Genomic DNA, 14426 nt, shown 5'->3' with positions numbered 1-14426 from the left:
TTTGGTGGCCGAAATTCGGCCCCATTCCCCCCTTAAAATAGTATACTTTTTCCCCCTATTTCACCTAAAAATTCCCCCCTCCAAAAAAAAATTATTTTTTTTACTTTTATACCTATGTTGCCAGCTGGTATCTTGCTATAAGCCTTTGATTAAGTATATTTATGTAAATTACATTAAAATAGAGCAATATTAAGTGTTGAATGATTGGTGAAAAGATCATGAAAAATTCCCCTTTTCGCCGAAAACGACGTGAAATTCCCCCCTCTAAGGGCTCCGGCCCCAATCCCCCAAAGTGTAGCAAGGGCCCTGTTTTTAAATTGTATTCTTATTTTTTACTTGAGATTTTTAGTTCAAATGTTTGAATTTATCAAGATAAAGCATATAAAGCAGTTAATGACAAGCTTTAATACATGCCAACATCTGTTGGACGGCCTCTTTAACTCGCTATCACTACAACTACTCGTCCAAAGATTCATACACAACATAAATGAAGAGAGATACCACATATTTACAAATGAAGTATTGCTTTTCTTAAATTGTGTTATTCCATTACAGCGACTTGTTCACACATTTGTGCATGCTTTGAAATGTGTCATGAAATGCTTTTAATTAATAAATGTAAACATCGTAACAAATGAGCTGCGGTATACAGCTGTATAACAATAATACAACTTAATCGTAATCCTGGCGGGGAGGTGTGGGTACGGGCATACAAATGATTTATAAAAATAATAAAATATTTAATACACACATACCATAGAACATAGAACAATATTTCATGTCTGTACAATAATCAACTCTTTAAAAAAACAATAAAGAATCAGGGCAGAATAGTATTGGTCCTTGACTACTCAAATATTGTGCTTGTTCCATCGTAAATCCAATTACTTCTATTAGAAGAGAGAATGGAAATTTCCAGACCGTTTTTTTACTTGAAAATGCACACATGTACATTGATCTTTGAATAAAAAAATTCATATAAAATTGATTTAAACCACCAAAGCTCAATATGTATATTCCCAACTATATCAAACTATTTGAGGGGCATATTGCGAATCAACAGTATAAATTAAATGTAGTCGCAATAGTAAAACGTTAATCTACATGACCATATAGGGTTGAGCTGTATTAAGTCATATGCTGAACTTATTCACTAATAACTAACATTTAACGACAAAACACGAATAACTGGCATTTAATGACAAAACACGAATAACTAACATTTAACGACAAAACACGAATAACTAGCATTTAATGACAAAACACGAATAACTAACATTTAACGACAAAACACGAAAAGAATGCGTTTTCATAAAGAAGAGAAACAGTCAGATTTATGCTCCGAAACAATTCAAAACTGTCAAAGATGTACAATTGAACAGTGTTCTAAAACGGATAACTGATAGGTAAATTGTTTGCTGTCTCTTTCTATATCGAAATGCCAACGTTATTGAATTAGGAGCTCGGCCTGGGCAAAGCCATGGCGGATTATTGAACGCTGATCACAAAATCGGATTAAAATACATAAACTATGGATTTTAAGTTTGTACCACAACGAACAGCTCAAATGTCTGTTTGGTTTGTATCAAATTCCTCCGACCTTGGCTAATTGCGATTGAGGAAACCGTACAGCAAATACAATTAAATTTAGGTATTTTATCATTTGAATATTTTTAATTCAATATGGTGTTTTAATAGCTATGTTTGACTTTTAACCGTATTTTGAATATTAAATTATATTAATCGCCTAGCATCAAAACTATATAATATTTGAAATAAATTTAAAGTTTCAAAAAGCAGTCCTTTGTCAAGCTTTTCAGAAAGATAAATGAAATTATTACCTCGACATTACTCAATATTTCATCACTTAGCATAAAATGATATCGAATAACATTCGTAAGTATAGAGATATGGAGTTTTTGCACATTTACATTGATGTTCAAGAACAATGAAACAATAACAAAATATAATTAATTACAGGTTTGAGAAGAATGCCTTGGTACGTGTCTTATGTGTAGATAAGCAAAACATTGAAGTTATTGGTTCGTGATTTTGCTAAATGAACCAGCTTTTTGTCTCTTAGCGCTACCGTAAAACGGAAATCTAACATAGTACATTTGAATATAAACGATGAATATTGACTTCTGAGGACTTGCTCTGTTTTTAAATAGTCAACTTCTTTTAACAGTTCCTTTTCTGATCATCGGCGGTCCCCGATCGGTATTTTCACAGCATTTGACGTAAGTGGTCTTGCAGATTTCATGTTTCTTCACAAAAGCCATGTTTTCATTACCTTTCCTTTCACACAATCAAAGTTATTGATCTGTCCCATGTGGACCTATACAATTCAGAACGTGTGAATTTTACATTCCGATATATAGAGGTGCAGGTACTTTTCGTGGAATAAATCTTGATTATAACCGAATGTAAAACTCGTACTTCAAATGTTAATCAATCAAATAGCAGTTCTATGAATTACTCAAGGCTTGTATGGAGTTTTCGATGTTCTTTTTATCTTTCAGTAGTTGTTCAAGTGTTTGTTTCTGCTTTCGCTCGCAAAACTGTAGAAATGCTGCGTACACACCGGGACTTAGAACCATTTTTATTTTGTTCATCCTTTCAATACAATCAATTTTTTCGACTATTCTTATTCTGTTTTCCAGTGCATTCTTCACTATGTTCAAAAATTCAATTTGTTTACGTTTACGAATATCTCTTTTTGGACGAGATATATACTGCGACACAGATCTTCTTTTTGGACGATTCAGTGGATATGATAATTGAATGTTTGACCATTTCATTGGTACAGCCGCGCGATGGGAGGTGTCTTCAAAGATTTGACCGACTTTAAAATTGTTCTGTACATCAAAAGCTATAAAAAAAAACAAAACAATTTAGCATCAAGATCTACTTACAGTAGTCTTAGGAAATGGAATACATATAAAGAACGGAGTGTGGCCCACTCCGTGATTCGAACAATTTAATTAAGCGTCATAATGCTTTAATTTAAAAAAGCATTTGCTTTAATTAAACCACTGTCCTAAGAAATGATAATGAATTTCTGATAGTGATCTTACAATTTACTTTCATTTTCAAAAGATAATATCGATGAATTATCGCAAAACTTAGTTATGTATACTACCAACGTAATATTTCATAATATTGTAGTAAAACATATCATTCAGATCTACTTATTTTCTGTACTGTATGACATAACTATGCACAGTAAATACTTTCTACAAATTTTAGAAATCACTCAACTGCATCAGCATGTATTATACAGTATTCATGTACCAAATGATGAAAAAAAACATCATGTTTTATATTGTAGACCTACAATGCTTAAGCTTTAAAATTAGCTTAAAATGCGTACCTGTTTCATTTTTTTCTATTGCTGAAACTGTCGTTAATATCAAAATTTTCATCAAAACAGGGAACAAGACTTTGGCCATTTTGAAATAAAACGCTTGTATGACGTCATTGACCATATAACTTGCCTATTCGATGAAGTACGGTGGTCCGTTTGTACCATCGCGATGTAAATTAATTATATGAGGCTCGCTCTGTGAAAAGGGGGTTAAATGCATGTGCGTAAAATATCGCCCCATATTAGTCTGTGCAAAACGCACATACTATTCACGGACGACGTTTTCCGCTTTTATTGAAATTTTCGTTTCAAGAAATATTCTTCTTGACACAAATCCAGTTTAGGCGGAAAGTGTCGTCCCCGATTAGCCTATATGAAAATCAATATTTTGTTTTCGATGTTTAAAGCAAGTCTCGTTTCCGAGATCATGTATGGGGTTAAACTGTGTAAGGTTCATTGATATGGTTATAATGACCTACACAATCATTTTGTATGAAGTTCCGTATGCAGAGAAGCTGACGAAAGGTTTACACAATCAGTAAACATATCAACGTATTATTTGTATCTGTTTCTCATAATCGATTATTTAACATTTGTTATAGTATAAAATCAATATTTGCATATTTTTTTCTCGGCGAACGTCCGCGTGTTAAGACGAGGCGTGATGCCGCGGATCGATGCCGAGGCCTCGGCATGATCAATGCCGACGGAATACTCGTTATGGATGCGGAAAAACTTAGAAAACAAAATAATGTGTCCGCGATTTTGTTGGTTTTGCGTAATTATATATATAACGTAATCATTTTTATTAAAATCGAATCAGATTCAACAAAACAAACAATTTGATACCAAGATGTAATATAATTATATTTTAAAAACAAAATGCAACACAAAAAGCAATCAAACATGTTTTACAAATATAGAGCGCAAATGCTAATGTTGTCATTATTAACACGTCAAACGACAAAAAGCATATTCTTTCCCGCTAAAATTCAGCCTTTTAGCGACTGTTTCATTTTTTCTTTTAAATCGGGGACGTAGAGGTGTGATAAACAGAAAAACAGGTTACTGCCTGACCATTTGTAATATATCAGGCTCGGCACGAATAAAGCCTCGCCGTTATATTATTATAATCCTTGCCTGATGTATCAGGCAGAAACCTGAAAATTCTCTATCATACCGCTGCATTGATTTCTGCCTGATATAACGTTGCATGATATTTTTTTTAATATCAGTTCAACAGGAAGTTCATATATCAGTCGATGATAGGAGGTAGGTCATATTACTCGCAATCAACTATAAAGTAATATTTTTTGTACAATCGAATCAGGTTCAACAAAACAAACAATTTGATACCAAGATGAATCATTGTGTACACACCGGTCTTACTGACCTGTGTAGTAACGCGAAAGGAATTGTGGGTAGCACTTCTTTTACGAGTGAAAAGTGAAAGCAAAAGTGGGTCAGGTAATCGTGCTTCTGTAAATCGCTATAAGTCTTAATTGAGATTCAAAATCACATTTAAAAATAATTAAATAACATTTCTTTAAACAACATCCCGTTTTAAACACACAATAAAAAACAAGTTTTCTTTCATCATTAACATTTTCATTCCTACGCAGAACTACTTTGGCGGAAGCATAATTCCCCAAACCAGGGGAATGTGATGCGTCTTAGTATAGTGGTGACAATAACGTAGTGACGTCACCATCTATGTATAGAATGCAAGATGAATAAAAAAACTACGATAGACACGTATTATTTCGTAGGTATCTTCTTAATGGACAGCCTTAACGGGAACTGAAACAGAAACAGATCAAACATTTCATGGAAATCGAACCAAATATGATCTTCGTTTAGACCGTTTGCATGGTTAGCGCGCAATACACAACGGCCATTTAGATGCACTACCTTTATTGTATATATTAGCATAATTGATCGATTTCAGCAACATTCAACAAAATAGCAAAAACGTGGACTTGTTATGACCGATTATAAAGATTTCTCAGCGCTGACTCCACCAGCTGACCCCCCCATAAGATGATTTGATATTGTCGAAATATACTCGGTAAATGGCTCTATGATATTATGGACAAGAAAATAAACTTTGAAAACGAAATGATTACTTTGATATGGATGAGATGAACATTTATTGGACTAAAAATGTATCGTGGTGCGGATTGGTAGAGGGAGAGGGGGGTGTTCCGTGGGTAGAATTTATTACCATGTATGATGTAGCAACCAATTTACCATCCATCACATTGAGTGGTTCATTACACTGAATATAAGCCATGAGTAGGTAGTTGGGCGGGGATGGACAGGGTAGTATAACGATGAGCTTGAATCGAAGCACCAATGCTCCATTATATAACAACTTAATACTGGCATATAGTTCGCTTCTTTGATTGGCAAAGTGGAACTTAAAATGAAACCAACAGCTATGAAAATAAAAACGCTAGATTTGTCATTTCTTTTTTGTATTTACAAGTTACACTTTTTTATAATCTTTATTGATTACAGGACGAAATACAAACAAATATTACTAAATAGCTAAAATTATCTTAACCGTTGTAAGCATGCGGATGTTGGTATTGCAGATAAAATATAAGCGCAAGAAATTATCACATAAACATTACAAGAATAGAGATCATACATGCGAACAGTTTTACTTTGAGGACAATGATAATGTTCTAAACGTCCACATATCCAAATGACATTCGCTCCTCGTAAACCGCGCTTAATGAATGTGCGTTAAGTGTTGCCCCAGATCAGTCGTTGCAGTCCTCATAAGCTAATCAGGGGCGACACTTTGCGCTTTTATGATATTTTTTCATTTTAAGGTAAGTCTCTTCTTATCAAAAATCCAACTCTTATCATACAGAGTGTAATTCCTGAATAGCATTTTTTCCAGAACGAGGCTAAAGTACTTACGTCTTGCAGACGATAAAGGAAGAGGACTTTTTCATATTTTACTATTATCACATTTATAGAGATTTATATCACTTTTATAGAGATTTTTTAAATAAAAAAACAGATAGCTTATAAATGCATAGTGTGTCTTCTTATTCTGACAATATAGTTATGCATCGGTTGATCAAAGCAATTATGAATTGGTAAGTGTTAGTGTTTGATTATGATTCCTGAATGTTCGAATGTTTGCATTTTGGGATGTCAATCGGATAAAAATATAATGATTATTGGATTAAATAATGGATGGAAATTGGGAAAATCCCTGTTACTATAAATAGCTGTTTATCAAAGCAGACGGCTGTTGACAGTTCCACCCGTTTTCCTCCTTTCAAGCTTTTCCTTACTTTCGCTTTTTAAGTTCTGCCACTTGTTGCTACATTCATCTGCATTTTCATTGCAACCCCTTGTGAAAAAATCTCTTCTGCTATCTTTAGCCATGTTTCCTTTTTCATTTTGTTACTCAAAGTGTTTGAAAAATTATTAGTAATTATTGCAAAAATTTTGTTCTTTTTTACAATTTTTTCCAACTTGAGAATTTCCAAAGTACTAAAATTTACATAACGTTGTTTTTTTTTTATTTCAGGAGAAGAATTGTCTGCTGTGTTGGATGCCATTTTGGATAACAGGAACAGGAAGTGGAAATTTGGAATGGATTGTGGGATTTAACACTGACGTACAAGTCTTAACGCTGCGTTAATTAACGTCAACGTTAAAACTGTTTCAGCAACATGAAGTTAACGGCTGATTAAATAACGCTGCGTTAGGGTACTTAACGGAGGTAAAGCTTAACTCATTAACGCATAGTGGACTCTCCCATCCTTCTAAATTTGATCCATTTATTTCCAAAATTAGGGATGTCTAGTATATTTATTTCAATATTAAGAATATTTCTTACAAAAATTCCTTTAAAAAAACAACGCAGACCCTGATGAGACGCCGCATGATGCGGCGTCTCATCTGGGTTTACGCTTTTTGCCATGGCCTATTTTCTAGACGCTAAACGTAAATGGGTTAACGGTAAACACGAATATTCATAAAATCAAATAAAAAACTCAGATCACCATGAATGACAATACATAACGCCATGAATTAAGTTTCATTTGAACCGCTTGTAAATTAGCGAAAAACAACAGTTTTTCACTGAGTTCCAAATAACAGCTAAATCGACCAATATTTGAACTCGCTTTTTAATGCACGTGTTTCACCAGATATACATTCACCAGATACGTTTGTCTACCAGATTCGCCCGTGGAGACGGCACAGGCTTATCAGGGACGATACTGTCCGATTTTCGTTTGCAAGATACTTCGTTTAAACGAAAAATCCCATTAGAATTTAAAGTGTCGCCTTGTCGAACCCTGTCATATATTATCGTTTCAATGCATACATTCTAATTGTGTTTTCATTCCCAAACAGCATTCCGTACATTTGATTTTCATTAGATAACGCACTTTATGACGTATGAAGAGTGACGTAATTACAGTAGTGACGAGACAAACCAGTTTCAGCTGGACTTTTTTTACGACAAAAATACTTCCAAAGGAGTTTGTCTTAAAGGGGCCTTTTCACAGATTTTGGCATGTATTTAAGTTTGTAATTAAATGCTTTTTATTTTATGCTTTCCGGTGGTTCATAGAGAAATATCAGTGAATTAATACTGATAATTTCACTGTTTCAAACAATGAAAATTATCGTTTATGTTAAATGACGTCATTTTTTTTACGAAATGACGTCATTTTCCCCAACGTAATTCTTTAGTTTAACTCTTTAACAATGTATATAAACTGTGAAAAAGCATAAAATAAAAAGAAAATTTGTTGGTTTCGGTGCATTATCGATTTTAATTCACTCGTGATCATATCAAATATATATTTTCACTCGTGGCTGCGCCACTCGTGAAAATATTATTTTCTATAATCACTCGTGAATTAAAATCGATAATCCACCGAATCCAACAAATATCCTCTATATATTGATAAATATAAACATTGGATCTAAAAAGCTCCAGTAAAAAAATAAAGAAGAAAAATGTAAACAAGAAAAACAGGGCTCGAACCACTGACCCCTAGAGTCCTGGAGTAAAAGTCCACTTAGGCCACTCCACCATCCGTGCTAACAGATAACAGATTGATATCGGTCGCGGATAAATATTGACTTGAAATTCTCGGCAGACTTCGACTTCCCTATGTCCAGAATCGTCCACGTCCGATATCAATATGTTATCACATTACCACTGGGGGCTGACGGGGTCAAAGCGTAGTCCGTTTCGCTACGACGTCGGGTATATGTTTTACTACGAAAACATTGTGTAAATACACTACTTAATCAGGCGAGTTTCATCTTTTCGGATGTTTATGGATTAGGGAACGGAACATCCAGTAATGGTAGGTACTTATTTTCAATAACAAACTAATAACAAATGCGCGTAGTTGCAATCTTTAAGTTTATTTTGAGCTAAAATCGAAATATTTTGATTTGAAGCAATGCATGTTGGTTATTCTATTAAAGTAGCCAATTACGGTAACTTAAAATAAAACTACATGTTACTTTGATTCAAAGTATATTACACATTTTAAAGTACAAAACAGGTGACGTACATGTATTTTAATTATTCAAATGCTTTGTTTCGAAGGAAATTTAATTACAACTCGCTTTATGTATAGGTTTCGCACAGAGTATGTATTGGTTGCGCAACGAAGTACAAATATTATGTATAGGTTGCTCAACGAAGTTTCTGTATCCATTTCAGGACATATCACATGCAGTTTGCAGTTACTGCAGACTGCCATTTCCAAATGCAAAAGATGCCGTGCTTAACTGTGCACATGAACATCCAAATGAAAAGGTTGAACCCGGTGAAAGCCGGCAGAGCCCCGGTGTACCGTCACTACGCCGGCACTCACCGGGACTATACCGGCATCAGACCACGGCAGAGCTGCGGCAACGCTCCGGTTTAACCGGGGAAACCGGGGCTCCACCGGGAAAGTATTCAAATGTTTAATACCTCCGGGATGAACCCAGAGTTACCGGGAAGGACCGGCAATGACCGGCTTGGCACTTGAAACAACCGGGTTTGCACCGGGAACAACCGGGACGGCACCGTCAGAGCACCGGTTTACTTATTTAACGTAGCTATAAAGGGACTCTGCCGGCATTCACCGGGGCTCCACCGGGGCGTTGCCGTAGCTCTGTCGGGGTGTGTTTAGGACCCGGTGGAGCTAAGGTTCCGTCCCGGTTGTTCCCGGTGCAGTCCCGGTTGTTCCCGGTGCCAAGCCGGTCGTTGCCGGTCCTACCCGGTGACTCCCAGTTCATCCCGGAGGTATTAAACATGTTTATACACGCCCGGTGGAGCCCCGGTTGTCCCCGGTTCATCCCGGTGGAGCACCGGTTCGTCCCGGTAGGGCCCCGGTTCATCCCGGTAGATGCCTGATCACGCACTGGGGCTCCGCCGGCATAATAGTGAGACTGGGCCTCAACCGCATTGTAACACGAGGTAAATTTACCGGCCGTCATGTACGCAGTAAACAATAACCTGTGACAGAAACCCACTCCAACACCTTTACAACAATATATTGATTAGGCAATTGCGGATATGTGCCATTGGGGTCCTACTTTCCACACCTTACGGCTGTTACAGGTGTGGATTTTACAGGTAAAATCATGTACACGAACATGAAATTCATCTCAAAATTAGTTGACGTTTACCGATTTTCAAGAAAATCGCTTTGATATATACAATGTAAAAATCAAAATCCGTACGAGATAAATAATGATCGAAGTTGGGACATGGGATTTACTTTGACATAAGCAGAGTTTCGAGATAAGCGAGTTGGGGATAACGAGAATCGAATGTTATTTGGTAAGGAGTACCGTATGTTGAAAACCTACCGTCGGTCTCTATCAAAATGAACGTATAAGGGATTGTTACAAGGTGAAGATGCGTCATTTTTACTGAGACCGACGACATAAGGTTCTCGACTCTCAACTGCCATCTTATATATGGATTTTCAATTTTAATCGCTTCCTTTGGCCAAGTCGTGAATTTAATTTTATCATAATAATGTGCATTACTAGGTCGACTGTGCGCTTCGGATCATGTTGTGTCGTTGTTACTAACTCTTCCTTAAAGGAAACATCCAGCCACTCCATGACTCTGTAAAAAAAAAAAGTTTCTTTCTTTCGCCTTTGAGAGATAACCAATACGTCTTCTGTAAGAAACGCATACACGCTAAAGCGTTGTCGTAACGAAACGCATACACGCTTAAGCGTTGTCGTAGCGAGGCATATACGTATACTGTCAGAGACATGATCATGCCTAATAATATTTAGCCTTTATTTCTGATAATTGGGTCACCCTTCACATTTCTAAACACATCAGTGACTTAACGATACATAGATCAATATGGAAATTGTAAACCTGTGTTAATTAAACACAGTTGTTGCATTTTTTAAAGTGAAACTTGACTTCGGTTTGATAAAACAGCGGTATATTTCATGTTTAACCGCATAAACCAGACACATCTTGGATTATAATTTGATGTAACAGACCCATGAAATGTCATTTTGCCAAAATTTAGAGTTTTAGTAGAAAAGCATAATCTTAGCTGTTTTAAACACAATTTTCGACTAATACGTTCTCGATGTCATGTGTATTCAAACACTGTGTTCGTAGTAAAACATATACCCGACGTCGTAGCGAAACGGATTACGCTTTGACCTCGTCAGCCCCCAGTGATTACAGAAACCAAGCATTCTCTATTGAAACGCAGGATATGAACACCGGCTCGCTCATGACTTCACATTGTTACTTTTGATTGTTTTATTGTAACATAACAATATCGAGCATTTCGCTGTCTGTGTATAGAGGGCCCCTATGGTCGTCTGGGTAAATGTCCCATTTCGTCGTCTATATAATACACGTTATACAGGGCCCAAGTCATGTGCATGGATTCAACACAGTTTGTGTAAAGAGCATTTTTCGCCGTTTGGCGATAGGTTCCATAATATCATATGAGCATAGGTTCCTATATGACCGTCCGGGTATAGGTAGCCATTTCGCTTTCTGTGTATATGCCCTGTGTGATTTGAGTACAGATCCCGTGTTATCGTCTTGGTTTAGGTCCAATATGGCCGTGTGGGTCTAGATGTCGTATGTAGCCGTCGAGTATATGGCCTAATCGCCGTCTTGGTAAATGTCTTATATTGACGTCGGGTATTGTGATCATAACCGATCTCTGCGTATTGATCCCATATTACCGTCGGGTATAAGACCCCAAAATGCTCTCTGCTTAAATGCCTCATATAGACGTTGTGTAAACGGAATAAATCGCTCTCTGTTTATAGGCCCCATATAACTGTCGGTTATAATGCCCTCCCGCTAGCGATGTTGTGTCGTTCGTTTTCAAAAAGAGCGTGTTTTAGTATACCTTTATTTGGTTGAGTTTCTTTACACATTAACTGCTGTTGGTATGGAACAGGACGTTTGATGTTCTCTCCACCTTGTCGTCCTCTGTTCAAACTTTCTTATTGATATGATGACTGTTTCCATATTTCAAAGCGTGCACCTATAACAATCTACCATGCCAGATTCATTGTTCAGATACCTACAAGATAAGTATTGATGCAAAGCATCAAAGGGCGTCGGGAATTTCGGTGTAAAAGGCACTCAATGAAGTTACATGGAACGATTTTTGTTCTACTGTAAATATAAATATATTGGCCAATTATTTTAAACAAAATAGAAAAAGATACTGGTATGACCATTATCTATGATTTTGTGTTATAACCCCCAAATAACCATTATTTATGATGTTGTGTTATAACCCCCAAATAACCATTATCTATGATTTTGTGTTGTAACCCCCAAATATTTCATAGTTCATTTTATTTACATTGGTTTCCTTTTTTTACTGGTATCCGTGTGCAGTTTTCATTAAGGGAACAGAACTGTGTAGGTTTTAAAAAATCTGCTTCATCTTGTAAGCGTAATTTCATATTTTTCTCAACTTCAAGGGGAGATGATTCTGAACTTATTCTTACGTTGCTCATTTACGATAGGGGCTGAGTACTCATCGATATGAAAACACTGTAAAAGTTTGAAAAAAAAAGAGAATGAAAACTGTAAATTGTATAAAGAAGCTGCATTTCACAATACTTTGAAATTCAGTAAAAGATCATAATAGATGTATTGCTCCGATATTCATCATTTTCAATAGGGTTCGAGTAATACTGATATAAAAACACTGAACAAGTTTGGAAAGATTCAGACGAAAGTTGTGAAATCTTTTAAACAAGTGGAAATTGTTTATTTTGTCAAATTTAATAAAGAAATTCTGAACTTATCGTCCAGATGTTTCTCATTTAAAATGAGGTAAAAAATGCTCCGAGGAGTGCTAGACTCCAGGGAAACGGATTGCTGGGACACAGCTCCTCCTTGATAAGCGGCTGCTTCCTTTATCGCAAATCATTGTTACAATCAATAATACGTGTCGCGCTTCGCGCTCTATATGTGGTAGGGATAGGCCTATGATAGACAACCATAAAAGTACATGAATAATAGATAAATATTTTATAATATGAATATTCGAAGCGATTTTAGAAGTATATACTAGTAATTGTTCTTTAATCAGTGGGTCCAAACATTTTTTTGTGGAGTCCGCATTCAGCTGGATGTTTCTGTAACAATTGTGGTTCGTTGTGAACGTGTCTGCATTCATCCGTCCGTACGTGCGTCTATCCATTCTTGTCCGGACTGTACATTTATTATCCGTCATACGAGTCTAAACGAACATACTACAAATGTTTACTTTAATAAGGAGGCGTGTCGTGTGTAAGACCTCTATCATATTTGGGCATACTTAAGCTTTTCCAGACAATAACTTTATTATTTATCATTCAGTTAAAAAAAACACACTAGAAATGGCGCGGCAGAGGCCGACGCGTATCCCCAGACCGCATGTTTGACCCAGGGGCGCCCCAGGGTTGGTAATGGGGCCATGCATAGTTGAGATTGACCGCATTGTCATAAGAAAAGTTCAGTATCAATAAGAAGTATATCGGTGTAGAAATTATAGTAAAAGGCAATTTTGGGTGGGCGTGGCCTATGTGAGCGGGGCGCCCCAGGGTTGGTAATGGGGCCATACATAGTTGAGATTGACCGTATTGTCATAAGAGAGGTTCAGTATCAATTTGAAGTAAATCGGTGTAGAAATGAAGAAATTATAGTAAAAGGCAAGTTTAGGTGGGCGTGACCTATGTGGGCGGGGCGCCCCAGGGTTGGTAATGGGGCCATGCATAGTTGAGATTGACTGTATTGTCATAAAAGAGGTACAGTATCAATTTGAAGTAAATCGGTGTAGAAATGAAGAAATTATGGTAAAAGGCAATTTTGGGTGGGCGTGGCCTATGTGGGCGGGGCGGCCCAGGGTTGGTAATCGGGCCATGCATAGTTGAGATTGACTGTATTGTCATAAAAGAGGTACAGTATCAATTTGAAGTAAATCGTTGTAGAAATGAAGAAATTACGGTAATAGGCAATTTTGGGTGGGTATGGCCTATGTGGGCGGGGTGCCCCAGGGCTGGAGCCCAGGGATGGTAATGGGGCCATGCATAGTTGAGATTGACCGATTTGTCAAAAAAGAAGTTCCGTATCAATTAGAAGTATATCGGTGTAGAAATTAAGAAATAATAGTAAAAGGCAATTTTGGGTGGGTGTGGCCTATGTGGGCGGGGCGTCCGTATTGACCGTATTGTCATACGAAAGGTTCAGTATCAATTTGAAGTAAATCGGTGTAGAAATGAAGAAATTATAGTAAAAGTCAATTTTTGGTGGGCGTGGCCTATTTGGGCGGGGCGCCCCAGGGTTGGTAATGGGGCCATGCATAGTTGAGATTGACTGTATTGTCATAAAAAAGGTACAGTATCAATTTGAAGTAAATCGGTGTAGAAATGAAGAAATTATGGTAAAAGGCAATTTTGGGTGGGCGTGGCTTATTTGGGCGGGGCGCCCCATGGTTGGTAATGGGGCCATGTATAGTTGAGATTGACTGTATTGTCATAAAAGAGGTACAATATCAATTTGAAGTAAATC

At 36.7% G+C, this 14426-nt stretch overlaps 1 long non-coding RNA gene across 1 annotated transcript; it reads right to left on the bottom strand.

Annotated features, from left to right (window-relative positions):
• Positions 1-727: 727 nt before the first annotated feature.
• Positions 728-3507, bottom strand: LOC127876615 (uncharacterized). Its single transcript, XR_008047964.1, has 2 exons — positions 3374-3507; positions 728-2872 (listed from the first exon to the last, which is right to left on the bottom strand). It is a non-coding gene; the product is annotated as an uncharacterized LOC127876615 (long non-coding RNA).
• Positions 3508-14426: the final 10919 nt, after the last annotated feature.

This window comes from Dreissena polymorpha, chromosome 4 (genome assembly GCF_020536995.1).
Source record: "Dreissena polymorpha isolate Duluth1 chromosome 4, UMN_Dpol_1.0, whole genome shotgun sequence".
Classification (NCBI taxonomy): domain Eukaryota; kingdom Metazoa; phylum Mollusca; class Bivalvia; order Myida; family Dreissenidae; genus Dreissena; species Dreissena polymorpha.
This window is presented reverse-complemented; position numbering and strand designations above follow the sequence as displayed.